Source organism: Pristiophorus japonicus, chromosome 1 (assembly GCF_044704955.1).
Source record: "Pristiophorus japonicus isolate sPriJap1 chromosome 1, sPriJap1.hap1, whole genome shotgun sequence".
NCBI classification, from domain to species: Eukaryota; Metazoa; Chordata; class Chondrichthyes; family Pristiophoridae; genus Pristiophorus; species Pristiophorus japonicus.
Window position 1 is genome coordinate 101,419,058 of NC_091977.1, and position 16,121 is coordinate 101,435,178.

At 46.8% G+C, this 16,121-nt stretch overlaps 1 protein-coding gene across 1 annotated transcript in view; it reads right to left on the bottom strand.

Annotated features, from left to right (window-relative positions):
• ercc6l2 (excision repair cross-complementation group 6-like 2) overlaps window positions 1-16,121 on the bottom strand; it is a 171,352-nt gene that overhangs the window by 152,035 nt on the left and 3,196 nt on the right. The window lies entirely within an intron of this gene.

Genomic DNA, 16,121 nt, shown 5'->3' on the forward strand with positions numbered 1-16,121 from the left:
AAAGGCTTCCCAATCTTCATCCTCTGAGAACTTTTCGAATGCACCGTTAGTCATTTTTGCGGGAAAGTTCGTAATCTCGTCGCCAGTTGTTATGTCTTTAATACTCTTATGAATGACTCCGTGAGGTCGAGTATTGTACTTGAGCTGTTGTGACCTTAGTCCTATTTATTATAACTCCAGAGTCAGGTACAAGCATGGTGGGCAGCCTTTTATACTGGGCCCTGCACACCTATGCTGGTGACCCTCAGGTCTCCCACTGCAGTGTCCTCTGGTGGCACACCTTCTGTGACTATACAGTTAGTATACATGGTCTACATACATGATATACTGGAACACACAACAGATTGTCTTTCAGAGCAGTGTTTTTATTAACTTGTAGTTGTTGATTTTGATCGATGCACAGTGCTCCTAAAGGTGCCACGTTGAGAGCTTGTACTGTGCTAAGCAGAGTGAATGCACAACTCATGATTGTACTGGCCTCAAAGCAACAGAATTTTGGAGGGAGGTTTTTCATTTTACATGATCTGTAAATTGAAACGAGCAGGTGGTTATTATTTTAGCAGTGGTTGAGTCTAAGTTAATGTGTGTTAAATCCAGTAAACAGTGCATTGCTTTTAACACATAACTGTTGTACATACAGTTCTAGTGGTTTGGTTCTCATTATAGAAGCTCCAAAATGTCTCAGCGGGTAAATACATTAGGCCATACAGATCTGAAGTTCCCAGGTTTGATCCCTGGTCTGTATTGTGTTAACTGGATCAACAATGGGAGTGCTACAGTTACCCTCATACCGTCATCATTAGAATCTCAACAGTAGTTGGAGTTCAGTGCAATGCATGTGCAAAGCTTTACCTTCTCTCACTCAACAGTGGTGTAAACAAGCAGTATAACTACTGCTCACTCGTGTTGCTGTTAAAAACAGAACTGTGAGCTTCCTTGATCGCCTCACAAGTTTATTCCGTAGGTAGCTGGGTCATCGAACAGGAGGGTCGCAGGTTCGAGCCTTGGTCTATGCTAAATTGGCCCATCACAACCTGGCTGATAATAGGAGCATTACAATTGGCTTTAGCACACTGGACTTAAATTGTTCATTGGCTAAGGTTCCTACTACTGAATGCAATCCAGTTACGCTTTTCTAGAAGTGCTTGTGTGTAGGCATTGAGTGCGAACATGATCATGTTTGACTGGTGCATGTCAATGCCACGGTTTATAGGTGAATAATGGTCACTTGAAAAGGTACTGGAGCATGTGTGGTGTTGTGAAACCATGCTCTAGCTTGAAGTCTGTCCCCTCAGTACAGATTCACACGAGGCATGTAGTGAAGTCAAGGTCACTCTGGACCTGCACCTTTATTTCACAGCTCTGGAATGCTGCACTTGCCTGAGACCTGTCCTTATATACCTGTCTCTTGCAAGTGCACCCCTGGTGGTAAGGTATGCTGGTGGTTACAGGTCATATCTTATTACAGTCATGTATAGCATGTTAGGATACAGTTATATATAATAATGTAAGATACATGACATCGCCCTCCCCCAAGGTCTTATTGTCTTTATAGGTTCAGTCTATCAGGTGGTCTATGCTCTCGCGTGGAGCGTCTGAGTTGTGGTTCAGTTGTTTGCCTTGGTGTCTGTTTTTCTTTGGGTGTGGTTGCTGGTATCTCGCCTGGGCTGTCTGTTTCGATTGTTGTGATTGTTGTTGACTCGCCTGGGCTGTCTGTTGGGATTGCCCTTTCCTCAGGTTGTTCCCTCTGTCTGTCTACCAGGCGTGGTGCGAGTTCCACATTGTAGTCTGCCTCTAGTTCCGCAGTGTTGTTGGTAAATCTGCTTTTGACTTGGTCTACATGCCTCCGGCAGGTTTTGCCATTGTCCATTTGTACTACCAGTAGCCTGTTTCCTTCCTTGCCCGTTACTGTCCCTGCAAGCCATTTGGGACCCCTGCCATAGTTTAGTACAAACACTTTGTCCCCTATCTCATTCCATCTCCCCCTCGAATTTCTGTCATGGTACTCAGTCAGCTTACGGTGCTTTGCCTCAACGATTTCGTGCATGTCTGGGAGGATTAATGAGAGCCTTGTTTTTAAAGTCCTTTTCATCAGCAGTTGCGCGGGGGGATCCCAGTCAATGAGTGCGGACGAGATCTGTATGCCAGCAGCAGTCGCGACAGGCGACCCTGCAGCGTCGGACCTTGGATTTTAAGCATGCCTTGTTTAATGATTTGCACTGCTCTCTCCGCCTGGCCGTTGGAGGCCGGCTTGAACGGTGCCGGCTTGACGTGATTTATGCTGTGGTCAATTATAAAATCTTCGAATTCTGCGCTGGTGAAGCACGGACCATTGTCACTGACCAATATGTCAGGGATTCCGTGCGTTGCAAACATGGTTGCGAGGCTCTCCACAGTGGTGGAGGTTGTGCTCGAGTTTAAAATGGTGCATTCGATCCACTTTGAAAATTCATCTACAACTATGAGGAACATTTTGCCCATGAATGGGCTCGCATAGTCTAAGTGCACCCGCGACCACGGTTTGGTAGGCCAGGGCCAGGGGCTCAGGGGAGCCTCCCTCGGGGCAATGCTGAGTTGGGCACAAATGGTGCACCTTCGAACGCAGAGCTCCAAGTCTGCGTCAATACCAGGCCACCAGACGTGGGATCTGGCTATGGCCTTCATGAGAACGGTCCCCGGGTGCTCGCGGTGGAGCTGCCGGACAAATGCCTCTCTGCCTCGGCTACGCAGCTGCCCCACATCAGGCAGTCTGCTTGTAGTGATAGCTCATGCATGCGCCTGTGAAAGGGTTTTAATTCCTCGGGGCAGGCATCGCGAGCTCCTGCCCAGTCACTGGTTAGGACACATCTTTTTACTAAGGATAACGTGGGGTCACTGGCCGTCCAGGCTCTGATTTGGTGGGCCGTCATGGGCGAACCTGTGGACTCAAAGGCATTGATTGCCATGACTATCTCACAGTCCTGTTCGTCAGACCCTTCCGTGGTCGCCAGGGGTAGCCTGCTGAGCGCGTCGGCACAGTTGTCTGTGCAAGGTCTGTGCCTTATGGTATAGTCGTAGGATGCCAGCATGAGTGCCCACCGTTGAATTCGCGCTGAGGCGTTGGCGTTTATTGCCTTGCTCTCGGATAGGAAGGGCGTGAGTGGCTTGTGGTCGGTTTCTAATGCGAACTTGGCCCCGAAAAGGTATTGGTGCATTTTTTTGACATCGTACACCCACGCGAGCGCCTCCTTCTCCACAATTCCATACCCGCGCTCCGCCTGCGAAAGTGACCTGGAGGCATAAGCTATGGGTTGTAATTTGCCCGCACTATTGACATGTTGCAAAATGCACCCGACCCCATATGCTGACGCATCGCATGTGAGAACTAGCTTTTTACCTGGATCAAAGAAAGTCAAAACACTGTTGGAACACAGAAGGTTGTGCGCTGACATGGATTGAGAACTGGTTGTCAGACAGGAAGCAAAGAGTAGGAGTAAATGGGGACTTTTCAGAATGGCAGGCAGTGACTAGTGGGGTACCGCAAGGTTCTGTGCTGGGGCCCCAGCTGTTTACACTGTACATTAATGATTTAGACGAGGGGATTAAATGTAGTATCTCCAAATTTGCGGATGACACGAAGTTGGGTGGCAGTGTGAGCTGCGAGGAGGATGCTATGAGGCTGCAGAGCGACTTGGATAGGTTAGGTGAGTGGGCAAATGCATGGCAGATGAAGTATAATGTGGATAAATGTGAGGTTATCCACTTTGGTGGTAAAAACAGAGAGACAGACTATTATCTGAATGGTGACAGATTAGGAAAAGGGGAGGTGCAAAGAGACCTGGGTGTCATGGTACATCAGTCATTGAAGGTTGGCATGCAGGTACAGCAGGCGGTTAAGAAAGCAAATGGCATGTTGGCCTTCAGAGCGAGGGCATTTGAGTACAGGGGCAGGGAGGTGTTGCTACAGTTGTACAGGGCCTTGGTGAGTCCACACCTGGAGTATTGTGTACAGTTCTGGTCTCCTCACCTGAGGAAGGACATTCTTGCTATTGAGGGAGTGCAGCGAAGGTTCACCAGACTGATTCCCGGGATGGCAGGACTGACCTATCAAGAAAGACTGGATCAACTGGGCTTGTATTCACTGGAGTACAGAAGAATGAGAGGGGACCTCATAGAAACGTTTAAAATTCTGATGGGGTTAGACAGGTTAGATGCAGGAAGAATGTTCCCAATGTTGGGGAAGTCCAGAACCAGGGGACACAGTCTAAGGATAAGGGGGAAGCCATTTAGGACTGAGATGAGGAGAAATTTCTTCACCCAGAGAGTGGTGAACCTGTGGAATTCTCTACCACAGAAAGTTGTTGAGGCCAATTCACTAAATATATTCAAAAAGGAGTTAGATGAAGTCCTTACTACTAGAGGGATCAAGGGGTATGGTGAGAAAGCAGGAATCGGGTACTGAAGTTGCATGTTCAGCCATGAACTCATTGAATGGCGGTGCAGGCTAGAAGGGCCGAATGGCCAACTCCTGCACCTATTTTCTATGTTTCTATGTTTCTATGCCTTATTGAAGGTGCGTTCCTGGGCGTCCCCCCAAAACCAATCGCACCCCTTCCTGAGTAGCACGTGGAGAGGCTCCAGCAGCGTGCTTAAGTTCTGCATAAAGTTCCCAAAGTAATTGAGTAGCCCGAGAAAGGCACGCAGTTCTGAGACATTCCGGGGCCTGGGTGACAGGCGAATTGTTTCTGTTTTGGACTCTGTTGGGCAGATTCCATCAGCGGCAATCCTTCTGCCCAAAAATTCAACCTCGGGTGCGAGAAACAGGCACTTGGATTTCTTGACTCGTAGGCCTACCCGATCCAACCGCTTTAGTACTTCCTCCAAATGACGGAGATGGGAGTCGGTGTCCCTGCCCATGATAAGTATGTCATCTTGAAATACAACCGTCCCGGGATGGACTTGAGCAGACTCTCCATGTTGCGCTGGAATATGGCAGCTGCCGACCTGATGCTGAATGGGCATCGATTGTACATGAAAAGGCCTCGATGTGTGTTGATGGTGGTGAGTAGCTTGGATTCCTCGCTCAATTCTTGCGTCATATACGCAGATGTGAGGTCTAGTTTTGAGAAACGTTTACCTCCAGCCAATGTGGCAAATAAGTCCTCCGCTCTGGGCAGCGGGTACTGGTCCTGTAGGGAGACTCTGTTTATGGTAGATTTGTAGTCCCCACAGATTCGTACGGATCCATCAGGCTTCATGACTGGGACGATGGGACTTGCCCAGTCGCTAAATTCCACAGGTGATATAATGCCTTCCCACAGAAGCCTGTCTAGTTCGCGTTCCATCTTTTCCCTCATCACATAGGGTACAACTCTGGCCTTGTGATGGACCAGTCTAGCATCCTGTGCGATGTAGATTTTGACTTTGGCCCCTTTGAAAGTGCCCACACCTGGCTGAAAGAGATGTTCAAATTGCTTTATAACTGTTGACCAGGAGGTCTGTTCCTCTAATGACATGGCAAGGACATCATCCCATTTCCAGTTTAGTTTTGCCAGCCAGCTTCTCCCCAGCAGTGCTGGGGGTCTCCGGGGACAATCCACAGGGGAAGTCGGTTCACTGTCCCTTTGTGTGTGACAGAGAGCATGGCGCTGCCAAGGACTGGTACGATTTCTTTGGTATAGGTCCTTAGTGTGGTGTCGACCCTTCTGAGTTTTGGTCTGTCTCTTTTATGCGGCCACAGTTGTTCAAATTGTTGAGCGCCCATGAGAGATTGACTCGCTCCCGTATCCAGCTCCATGTTGACAGATATCCCGTTGAGTAGGACCCTCATCATTATAGGAGGCGTCCTGTTGTAGGAGCAGCAGCTATTGATCGTGTTTACTCGCTGTACATCAGTGTCCCGGGTACTGTCCCTACTGTCTTCTGGTCCACTTTCCGACCCATCCGATTCATATACCAGCCGAGCTGCCATTTTTGTGCACATGTGGGCCAAATGCCCTGTATATTCACAATTTCTGCAAACAGCCTGCTGAAATCGACATCCCCTTGATGAGTGCCCACCCCCAGCACAGACCTGTTCCATTGTTCAAAGTGTTCCCAAAGAATGAGCTGTGTCTGGCTGATCTCTCTTGAGCTTCTCTCAGTTTGTAGTTGATTGCTTGCATTGTGGGTTTATGAGGTGTGAACAGCCGTTCCTGTGGCCCTTGATGGCTTCTGCCTGCTGTCGAGAGCCTATTCTCCCAGTTTTGTCTGTGTGTGGGGGTAGCAGCTTGTTTAGTGCTGTGAACTTCTTGTTCCGATATTTCGTTAGTTGTCGTACCTGCATTGTAAATCAACCTTGTTTCTTCTTCCCCTACCAAGAATGTCTGTGCAACCAGTGCTGCTGCCTCTAAGGTCAGGTTCTTGGTCTCTATGAGCTTTCGGAATATGCCTGCATGGCCTATTCCTTCAATGAAAAAGTCTCTCAGCATTTCTCTCCTCAGTTCATCGGAGAACTCATATAAACTAGCCAACCTCCGAAGTTCCGCCACGAAGTCGGGTATGCTCTGGCCCACACAGCATCTGTAGTTGTAGAACCTGTGTCTGGCCATGTGTAGGCTGCTCGCTGGCTTCAGGTGGCCTCTTACCAGTGTGCTCAATTCTTCAAACGACTTGCTTGCTGGTTTCTCGGGTGCCAACAGATCCTTCATTAAAGCATATGTTTTCGAGCCACAGCTGGTCAAGAGATGGGCTCTTCTCTTGTCTGCCTTATCGTCGCCTAACCAGTCTTTGGTTACAAAGCTTTGCTGGAGCCTTTCTATAAAGTCCTCCCAATTGTCTCCCGCATTGTACTTTTCATCTGATCCGTTGTTCGCCATTCTGTGGATTCTGTAATCCCATAACTCGTCGCCACTGTAAAGTCCTGTCCCCTCAGTACAGATTCACACGAGGCATGTAGTGAAGTCAAGGTTACTCTGGACCTGCACCTTTATTTCACAGCTCTGGAATGCTGCACTTGCCTGAGACCTGTCCTTATATACCTGTCTCTTGCAAGTGCACCCCTGGTGGTAAGGTATGCTGGTGGTTACAGGTCATATCTTATTACAATCATGTATAGCATGTTAGGATACAGTTATATATAATAATGTAAGATACATGACAAAGTCAATACCTCCTCCCAAATATACTGTTGGAGAAATACTGTTGGAGTGGATTTTCGGACATAGCAAAGCAGGATGGGGTAAGCCACCACTAAATGAACTTTGCACCAAGAAGCCTATCTGCTGTCCCTGATATGAACTCTGCAGCAACAAGTGACTCCTGGCCAGGTGCAGGCCACTGTTTCATAGAAAGCTTTGCAACAGAATAACTAACCACAAAAGAAGATGCAGAGGAAGGGCCCCCAAACACGTGCCATGCTATCAGGTTTCACTAGGACTAAAAAGTTGTATGTAAATGAATTGCGTTGCCATATGGATTGATTGGTTGTATGTAAATGAATTTAAATGATTGTATTCCGCCCCCTGTAAACTGCTTATAACCCCGCGGCACAAGGCACTCGGGGAGAAGGTGTTCGCAGATCGCGGGACCGCAACTCTTCTCCCAGAGCTCTGTTAGCAATAAAGTTGTTTCTCTTACTTTACTAGAGTCTGTGTGAATTTATTTTCACTAACAAATTGGCGTAGTCGGCAGGATACCGCAGAGCTGAATATTCATATGACCCAGTAGAACGCGATAGTAGTCAATTTCTGACCACCCAGAAATTATACTGGGGGAAGCGGCTGGTCGGCGAAGTGGTATCAAACGAATAAAATAGATTAAATAAGTAAAGAGACATAACTTGATAGTATGTGATAGTATGTGATAGCATGTGATGAGAGTTAAGAAATTCAGACTGTGGTGGCGTACAACGCAGACTGAAAGTAAAGTAATTAGTGATGCAGGGGTTGATTATTTTAGTCCAATGTTCATAGAAGGTGATATAGAAATCGGTGTGGAAGGGAGCTGATCACTCCAACCAAGAGCCGGACTCCGATGGTAAGGAAACACGTTAATCTTCGCGAGGTGAATCGTGGCCGTGAGTATTTAAGTTCGGAAATTCCATAAACTAGAGGGGAATACAGGAACATAGAGTAAACATCTTCAATGACAGGTAAGGAAACGGACGTAAAATGTGGACCGCCAGTGTTCCTAATTAACTCTTACATGACCGATCGACAAGTCTTAATTAAAAAAATGCAGAAAGACGGCTAGGATGTATCCCAGACATTAGAACAACAATGAAATTGGATGGCAAAACAAAAGAAAGATAAAACCAAAAAGGCCGGCATATTACTAGTACATCAGTTAGCAGGACTAATTGAGCAAGTAAAGGACATTAGAGAGAAAAGGGAAGAGAAAAATAAACAATTAAGTCAGGCACAAGGAAAATGGAGGGAATGGGAAAAGAAATGCCTGGCGTTAGAACAACAGATTCAGAACCGTTCCCAATGCGGGGGAGAAACAGCCTCACTGCCCCCTTACGAAGATTACCAAGGTGAGGCAACAGCCCCGGGTCAGGAAGATCGAGAAACCTTCCCGGCGGCGCCAGTCACCAGGGGAGGAACTGCAGTGAATCCCACTGCAACCTATAAACCATTTACCCCCGGCGAGAGACAGCAGATAATGGCATCCCTGGGAAAATTACAACCCCGGTGTGCGAATACCAAATTTTAGGCAGAGCTGGATACAGTTTGGGTGGGCCACCAACTACATTTTTGGTAATGCCCCTACTAATTGGAGTAAAATTACTACAACCAAACAACAAAAGGGGGAAGGAGCCTCAGAGTATGGGGAATGATTATTCCAGATATATCAAGAATGCTCTGGACAGGGAAACCCGGGCCGCGGCGACTAAAAAAGCAATAAAGAAAGGAAAGATAGATTACAAAGGTAAACTTGCGCAAAACATAAAAACAGATAGTAAAAGCTTTTATAGATATATTAAACGGAAAAGAGTGACTAAAGTAAATGTTTGTCCCTTAGAAGATGAGAAGGGGGATTTAATAATGGGAAATGTGGAAATGGCTGAGACCTTAAACTATTATTTTGCTTCGGTCTTCACAGTGGAAGACACAAAAACCATTCCAAAAATTGCTGGTCACAGGAATGTGGGAAGGGAGGACCTTGAGACAATCACTATCACTAGGGGTTAGTGCTGGACAGGCGAATGGGACTCAAGGTAGACAAGTCCCCTGGTCCTGATGAAATGCATCCCAGGGTATTAAAAGAGATGGCGGAAGTTATAGCAGATGCATTCGTTATAATCTACCAAAATTCTCTGGACTCTGGGGAGGTACCAGGGGATTGGAAAGCAGCTAATGTAACGCCTCTGTTTAAAAAAGGGGGCAGACAAAAGGCAGGTAACTATAGGCCGGTTAGTTTAACATCTGTAGTGGGAAAAATGCTTGAAACTATCATTAAGGAAGAAATAACGGGACATCTAGATAGGAATAGTGCAATCAAGCAGACGCAGCATGGATTCATGAAGGGGAAATCATGTTTAACTAATTTACTGGAATTCTTTGAAGATATAACGAGCATGGTGGATAGAGGTGTACCGATGGATGTGGTGTATTTAGATTTCCAAAAGGCATTCGATAAGGTGCCACACAAAAGGTTACTGCAGAAGATAGAGGTACGCGGAGTCAGAGGAAATGTATTAGCATGGATAGAGAATTGGCTGGCGAACAGAAAGCAGAGATTTGGGATAAATGGGTCCTTTTCGGGTTGGAACTCGGTGGTTAGTGGTATGCCACAGGGATCGGTGCTGGGACCACAACTGTTTACAATATACATAGATGACCTGGAAGAGGGGACAGAGTGTAGTGTAACAAAATTTGCAGATGACACTAAGATTAGTGGGAAAGCGGGTTGTGTAGAGGACACAGAGAGGCTGCAAAGAGATTTGGATAGGTTAAGCGAATGGGCTAAGGTTTGGCAGATGAAATACAATGTCGGAAAGTGTGAGGTCATCCACCTTGGGAAAAAAAACAGTAGAAGGGAATATTATTTGAATGGGGAGAAATTACAACATGCTGAGGTGCAGAGGGACCTGGGGGTCCTTGTGCATGAATCCCCAAAAGTTAGTTTGCAGGTGCAGCAGGTAATCAGGAAGGCGAATGGAATGTTGGCCTTCATTGCGAGAGGGATGAAGTACAAAAGCAGGGAGGTCCTGCTGCAACTGTATAGGGTATTGGTAAGGCCGCACCTGGAGTACTGCGTGCAGTTTTGGTCACCTTACTTAAGGAAGGATATATTGGCCTTGGAGTGGGTGCAGAGACGATTCACTAGGCTGATTCTGGAGATGAGGGGGTTACCTTATGATGATAGATTGAGTAGACTGGGTCTTTACTCGTTGGAGTTCAGAAGGATGAGGGCTGATCTTATAGAAACATTTAAAATCATGAAAGGGATAGACAAGATAGAGGCAGAGAGGTTGTTTCCACTGGTAGGGGAGACTAGAACTAGGGGGCACAGCCTCAAAATACGGGGGAGCCAATTTAAAACCGAGTTGAGAAGGAATTTCTTCTCCCAGAGGGTTGTGAATCTGTGGAATTCTCTGCCCAAGGAAGCAGTTGAGGCTAGCTCATTGAATGTATTCAAGTCACAGATAGATAGATTTTTAACCAATAAGGGAATTAAGGGTTACAGGGAGAAGGCGGGTAAGTGGAGCTGAGTCCACGGCCAGATCAGCCATAATCTTATTGAATGGCGGAGCAGGCTCGAGGGGCTAGATGGCCTACTCCTGTTCCTAATTCTTATGTTCTTATGTTCTTATGACCGAGCATTTATCCAGGCATTTAAGTACAGACTATCTGCTGCACACCAGACCATTATAAAAATGGGAGTAATTGTAACCCAGGATTATGATGAACTGGTCGAGTGGGCTAGTGGTGTCCAGGTAGGGGGCGATGAAAAATCCCAAACAAAGATAAAACAAGAAAGGGTTTTTGCAGCAGGGACGGGGGGAGGACAGAAAAAGGGGCCATGCCATAACTGCGGGAAGGTGGGTCACTTTGCCAAAGAATGTAAGGGGAAACGCATGGAAAAACAATGCACATATTGCGGCAAAAAGGGACATTTAGACGCGACATGCTATAGTAAAAATGGTTATCCTAATAAGGCAAGGACCCTGTCAACACAGGAATACCAGCATTGGCAGGAGTACAAAGCCATCCTGTGATGCCCGGCGGCCCCTGTACAAAGTAAAAAGGAGGGAAGGATATATGTGTCTGCATTAGTAGGGGGCCAACAGTGTGAGATGCTAGTGGACACTGGAGCCTCAATATCTATTACCAATCTACCCCTTCCCGTAACCGAAAAAAAGGCTTTAATAAACGGAATAGATGGACGGCCAACACTGGCCTACCTGAGCACCACCCAAGTGGTGGAAATTGATAATTTATGTATACCCATGAGATTTTACAAGTGCAAGAATCGTGAGGGAACAATATTGGGGAATGACGTAATGAAGGAATTCCAGGCCCTGATTGATTGTGGTGAGGGGAAATTAGCATGGCCAAAGGCAGATGGCAGTAAGGGAGATTTGGGACAGATAGCTCACCATATGGAAAGTTTAGGTGTAGCAACAGCCACAAAAACCAACTGGCATACTGAGACTGGAGGATATGGCGGCATTTGTGCCTCTGTGCCCGGGGTTTGGGCACAGACAAAATTGGATACCGGAAAGGCGGACATGGACCCTATTAAGGTCCCTGGACCATCTCGTAAACCACACTGGCAATACCCTATAAGACCCGAAGCCAGAACAGCAGTTGTAGAAATAGTAAAGGGATTAGTGGAAAAAGGTATCTTAAGAGAAACTGTTAGCACCACTAACTCCCCAACATGGCCAGTAGGGAAGCCAGATGGGAGTTATAGACTAACCATTGACTACACTGCCCTTAATAAGGTCACTCCCAAACTATACCCGATAGTGGCCAGTCCCTCCACAATCCTTAATGGATTGTCCCCTGAACATAAAATCTTTACAGTCCTGGACATAGCCAATGGCTTCTGGGCCCTTCCCCTCGACCCAGAATCACGGTGGAGGATAAACAATATACTTGGACCCGATTACTGTAGAATTTACCAATATCTCGCAAAGATTCCAGGTACCTTTCCCCTGCAGAGGAGAAGAATCCCTTTTCTGGGCTTTTAAAATGAGTTTAGAGGGGCAGACGAAGCCTGCGGGGGATAAAAGGGGATGCATTCAGGGAGAACCCCCCCCCAGTATTTGGACTCATAGGAAAGGGAATTCAAAATGGACCTAAATTACAGAAGCTTGAGATCCCCTAAACATCTATGGGAAGGAGCATATCAATTTTAAGATTCTACAACATTTTGGCTGCGAAAAAGAGTTACCAAATACAGGAGGTGGGGCCAACCTCTGAAGCAAATTCGTGTATTAAGGATCCCAGGCTATTCACCCTCTAAGAGATAATCGAATTACCCAATCAAGCACAATGGAAATCATGGTCAAGAAACTGGACAATCCTAAAACAATGCAAAACCAGTGATCGCACATTTTCACACCCTAATCGAGTTACTGCTGACAAAGGAGACATTTGAAAATCAATGGACAGAACAGTTTAAACAGAGCCCAAGAGATTTGATGGGAGATAACGGAGCATTTTTTTTGGATATATCTATCCCCCAGTTTTACAAGAAAAGACTAGCAGGACACAGACTCGAACAAGGACACAGACTGGAACACAGACACTGACACAAGCAGCCTGCTTCCTCTACAGTGAAGAAATGGAATAGTGAAGGAAACTACCAGAACTCATCAAGAACTGACCGAGCACGAGGCCCACGAAACGGAAGGTTGTCAGCAACCAAATTGACAACCACTCTACAATCTACTTCTGAACGACCCAACAGGGGAGAAATTACCAAAAGGGACTAACTAAAACTATTCCTAACCAAAGAAAGTGGGTACTTACCCCATACATCCAAAACGCAACTTAACGCATCAACGGACGCACCCCGACCGAAGACTACGCAGTCCGAAGTTCTCTCCTCCGTCCGGGATGTGGCTTGCCTAGAAGGCCAAGTGCGGCGAACCCCGAAACCGTGATTCACCGGCAACTGTCTAAAGGGATTGGTGAGCATAGCCCCTGAACCCTCAGAGCTATAACTTAGTTAGTTAGGGGAATTGGGAGGGGGAAGGCTGGGATAACTTATGTAAATGTATCTGCATTCTCCTCTTTACCCCATTTAGAGTTTAAGCTGTATTCTTTTCTCCACAGGCTGTAATTTGACATTTTATTCAATGTGTTGTACCCTTCAGTGTGTATTGGTCTGTGTGTGTTATTAAAGGTGTGCCTTTTACTTCTTTTTAAACACAATAAAGCCATACCTGCTTCCTACCTTGAAACCGATTGTCTGTCCAAGTCTGTCACAGTCCCTTCATAATTCCAGTGTCTAGAACCAAGGGTGTGGGAGCGATTCAAAACCGCTCATATAAGGTCAGAAGGGAAAGCTGACCCCCTGCAAACCACCCCTTACATTACCACAAGGGTTCCATAATAGTCCTGCCATATTCCACCGAGTCATGAGCGACGTACTAAAACAAATAAAAGTACCGGCAGGAAATAGTATTTTACAATATGTCGACGACATATTAATAGCTTCAGAAACCAAGGAGGGACACCAGGCAACCCTATACCTGGTGTTACGAGCTTTGGAGACGGCAGGCCTTAAGGTCAACCCCAAGAAAGCCCAGGTAGGGAAAACCCAAGTCCTGTACCTAGGGTACTGCCTTTCAAAGGGGTTGAAAGAAATGCCCTCGGATAGGAAAAAGGCTGTCAAGGACATGCCTAGACCAGTAATGGTAAGGGGGGTGAGGAAGGTACTGGGTCTCTTTAATTACAGCCGGAACTTTATCCCTGAGTTTGCAAAGATTGCCGAGCCTATACAAAGACTAGTAAAGGGAGGAAAACCGGCCCTAGACCTTATAGAGTGGGGCCCTGAACAAGAACAGGCATATAGTAAACTCAAGTCAGAATTAGTCTCTGCACCTGGATTGGGACTGCCTGACACGGGTAAAGATTTCCACATCCACTGTACCAATGAAGATGGGTTCTATACGGCCGTGGTCACCCAAGATCACGGGGATAAAAGGAGACCTATAGCCTATTACTCCACCGCCGAAGGTCCGGTGGTGGCCGGATTATCCAGATGTATAGCTGCACTAGACTGCGCAGCTTGGGCAGTAAAAATAAGCGAGCCCGTGGTAATGACCGGAAACATCATTCTCCACACCAAACACACATTGGTAGAAATGTTAAACACAGGAAAACTGAGAACCATTTCTAATATGAGACGGGCAAAGTGGGAAGCAGTCCTCTTGCCACCCAACAAAGCAGTAACTATAATCAGAGATGTAGGGGAAAACCCCGCGGAGGGCATAGTGCAAGAGGGAGAGCCCCACGATTGCGGGGACGTGGATATGGACATGGAAGAGGATAGAATAAAAGACACGCCCCTTCAAACCGCAGAACAAACCTTGTTTGTGGACATCTCGCGAAAATACGTAGAGGGACTACCTCGTACTGGATGGGCGGTAGTTAACCAGGATCTAGAGACAGTCGAATCAGGGCGAATTAATGGGGGGTCGTCAGCTCAGGTGGCAGAATTGGTAGCCATCACCCGGGCACTGGAACTATCAGGGGGTAAGATCGTTAATATCTATACGGACAGTAGATATGCATTCGCGGTAGTACATATGACAGCATGGGGGAGGAGGGGTTTTATCACAACCAGCGGACATCCCATAAAACACCAGCTGAGAATAGAAGCTCTCTTAGCAGCCAGTAATAAACCAAAACAGGTAGCGGTCATTAAAATTAAAGCCCACCAAAGGAAACCGGACCGAACCAGTCCAGATTGGCTGAGTCACCAGGGAAATCAAGCTGCGGACTTAGCTGCACAAGAGGCATTAGAACAAGAGGAGCGTGAGGAAGCCTCAGTCAGTGCCGCTGGGGTCCGAGACGAACAGATAAGTATCGAGAAACTACACCAGGACACTTCTGAGGAAGAAAGGGGTATGTGGACAAAGCAGGGCGCAACGCAAGGAAAGGATAACGTTTGGAGACGAAACGACAAGATAATGGCGCCTCAATGCATACAGAATACCTTATTGGAGTTGCACCATGGCCTGTCCCATTCGGGACATGAGGCCATGACCGGGAGTCTTGGAAGAGATTGATGGGGAGAGATATTGCCAAACATTGCTATCGATGCGATACGTGCGCACAAAATAATCCAGGCAGGCCCATTAAAATTAAAATGGGACACCAGCCCTGTCCACGGGGGCCATGGGAACATTTACAAATTGATTTCACAGGTCCTTTGCCCCCATCCCATGGAAAAAGATATTGCCTAGTGATTATAGATCAATTTACCAGGTGGGTGGAAGCTTTCCCCACATGTGATTGCACTGCCTCAACAGTGGCAAGGATATTGACCGAGCAGGTGGTTCCCCAAGGGGGAGTGCCTCTTCAGATAGATTCAGATCAAGGCACCCACTTCGCCGGGAAGATTGTAAAAACAGTATGCCAGCTGATGGGCATAAAACAAAAATTCCATATCCCCTACCACCCGCAGAGTTCTGGAATGGTAGAACGCATGAACCGTACCCTTAAGAACGCCCTGGCCAAGGCCATGCAAACGTCAGGAAGAACATGGACAGAAGTATTACCTATTATTTTAATGAAGTTAAGAGCCATGGTAAACCGGACAACCGGATTAACCCCTTATGAACTAATGACAGGAAGGGCGATGCAATTAACAGAAAGCATCATAACAGGTGGGGCCGACGTAGGCCCATTAAAAGACAAAATTAAACGGTATGTTTTGGAACTAAGCACTCAACTCAAAGGGATGCGTAAATTAGTAAGAGACAATCAGGAAGAGAGAGACGCTCAGAAAGAGCTTGAAAGGCTCCCTGACGTTCCGATGGCGGGACGTCGCGTCATGGTAAAAACATTACCTGAAAAACCAGGGTTTGCACCAAAATGGAATGGCCCATATGAGGTCATAATCAGTGGAGACACCTGTGCCTGTCTGGACAAAAGAGGGAAGAGTGTATGGAAACATTGGACCCAGTTGAAATTGTA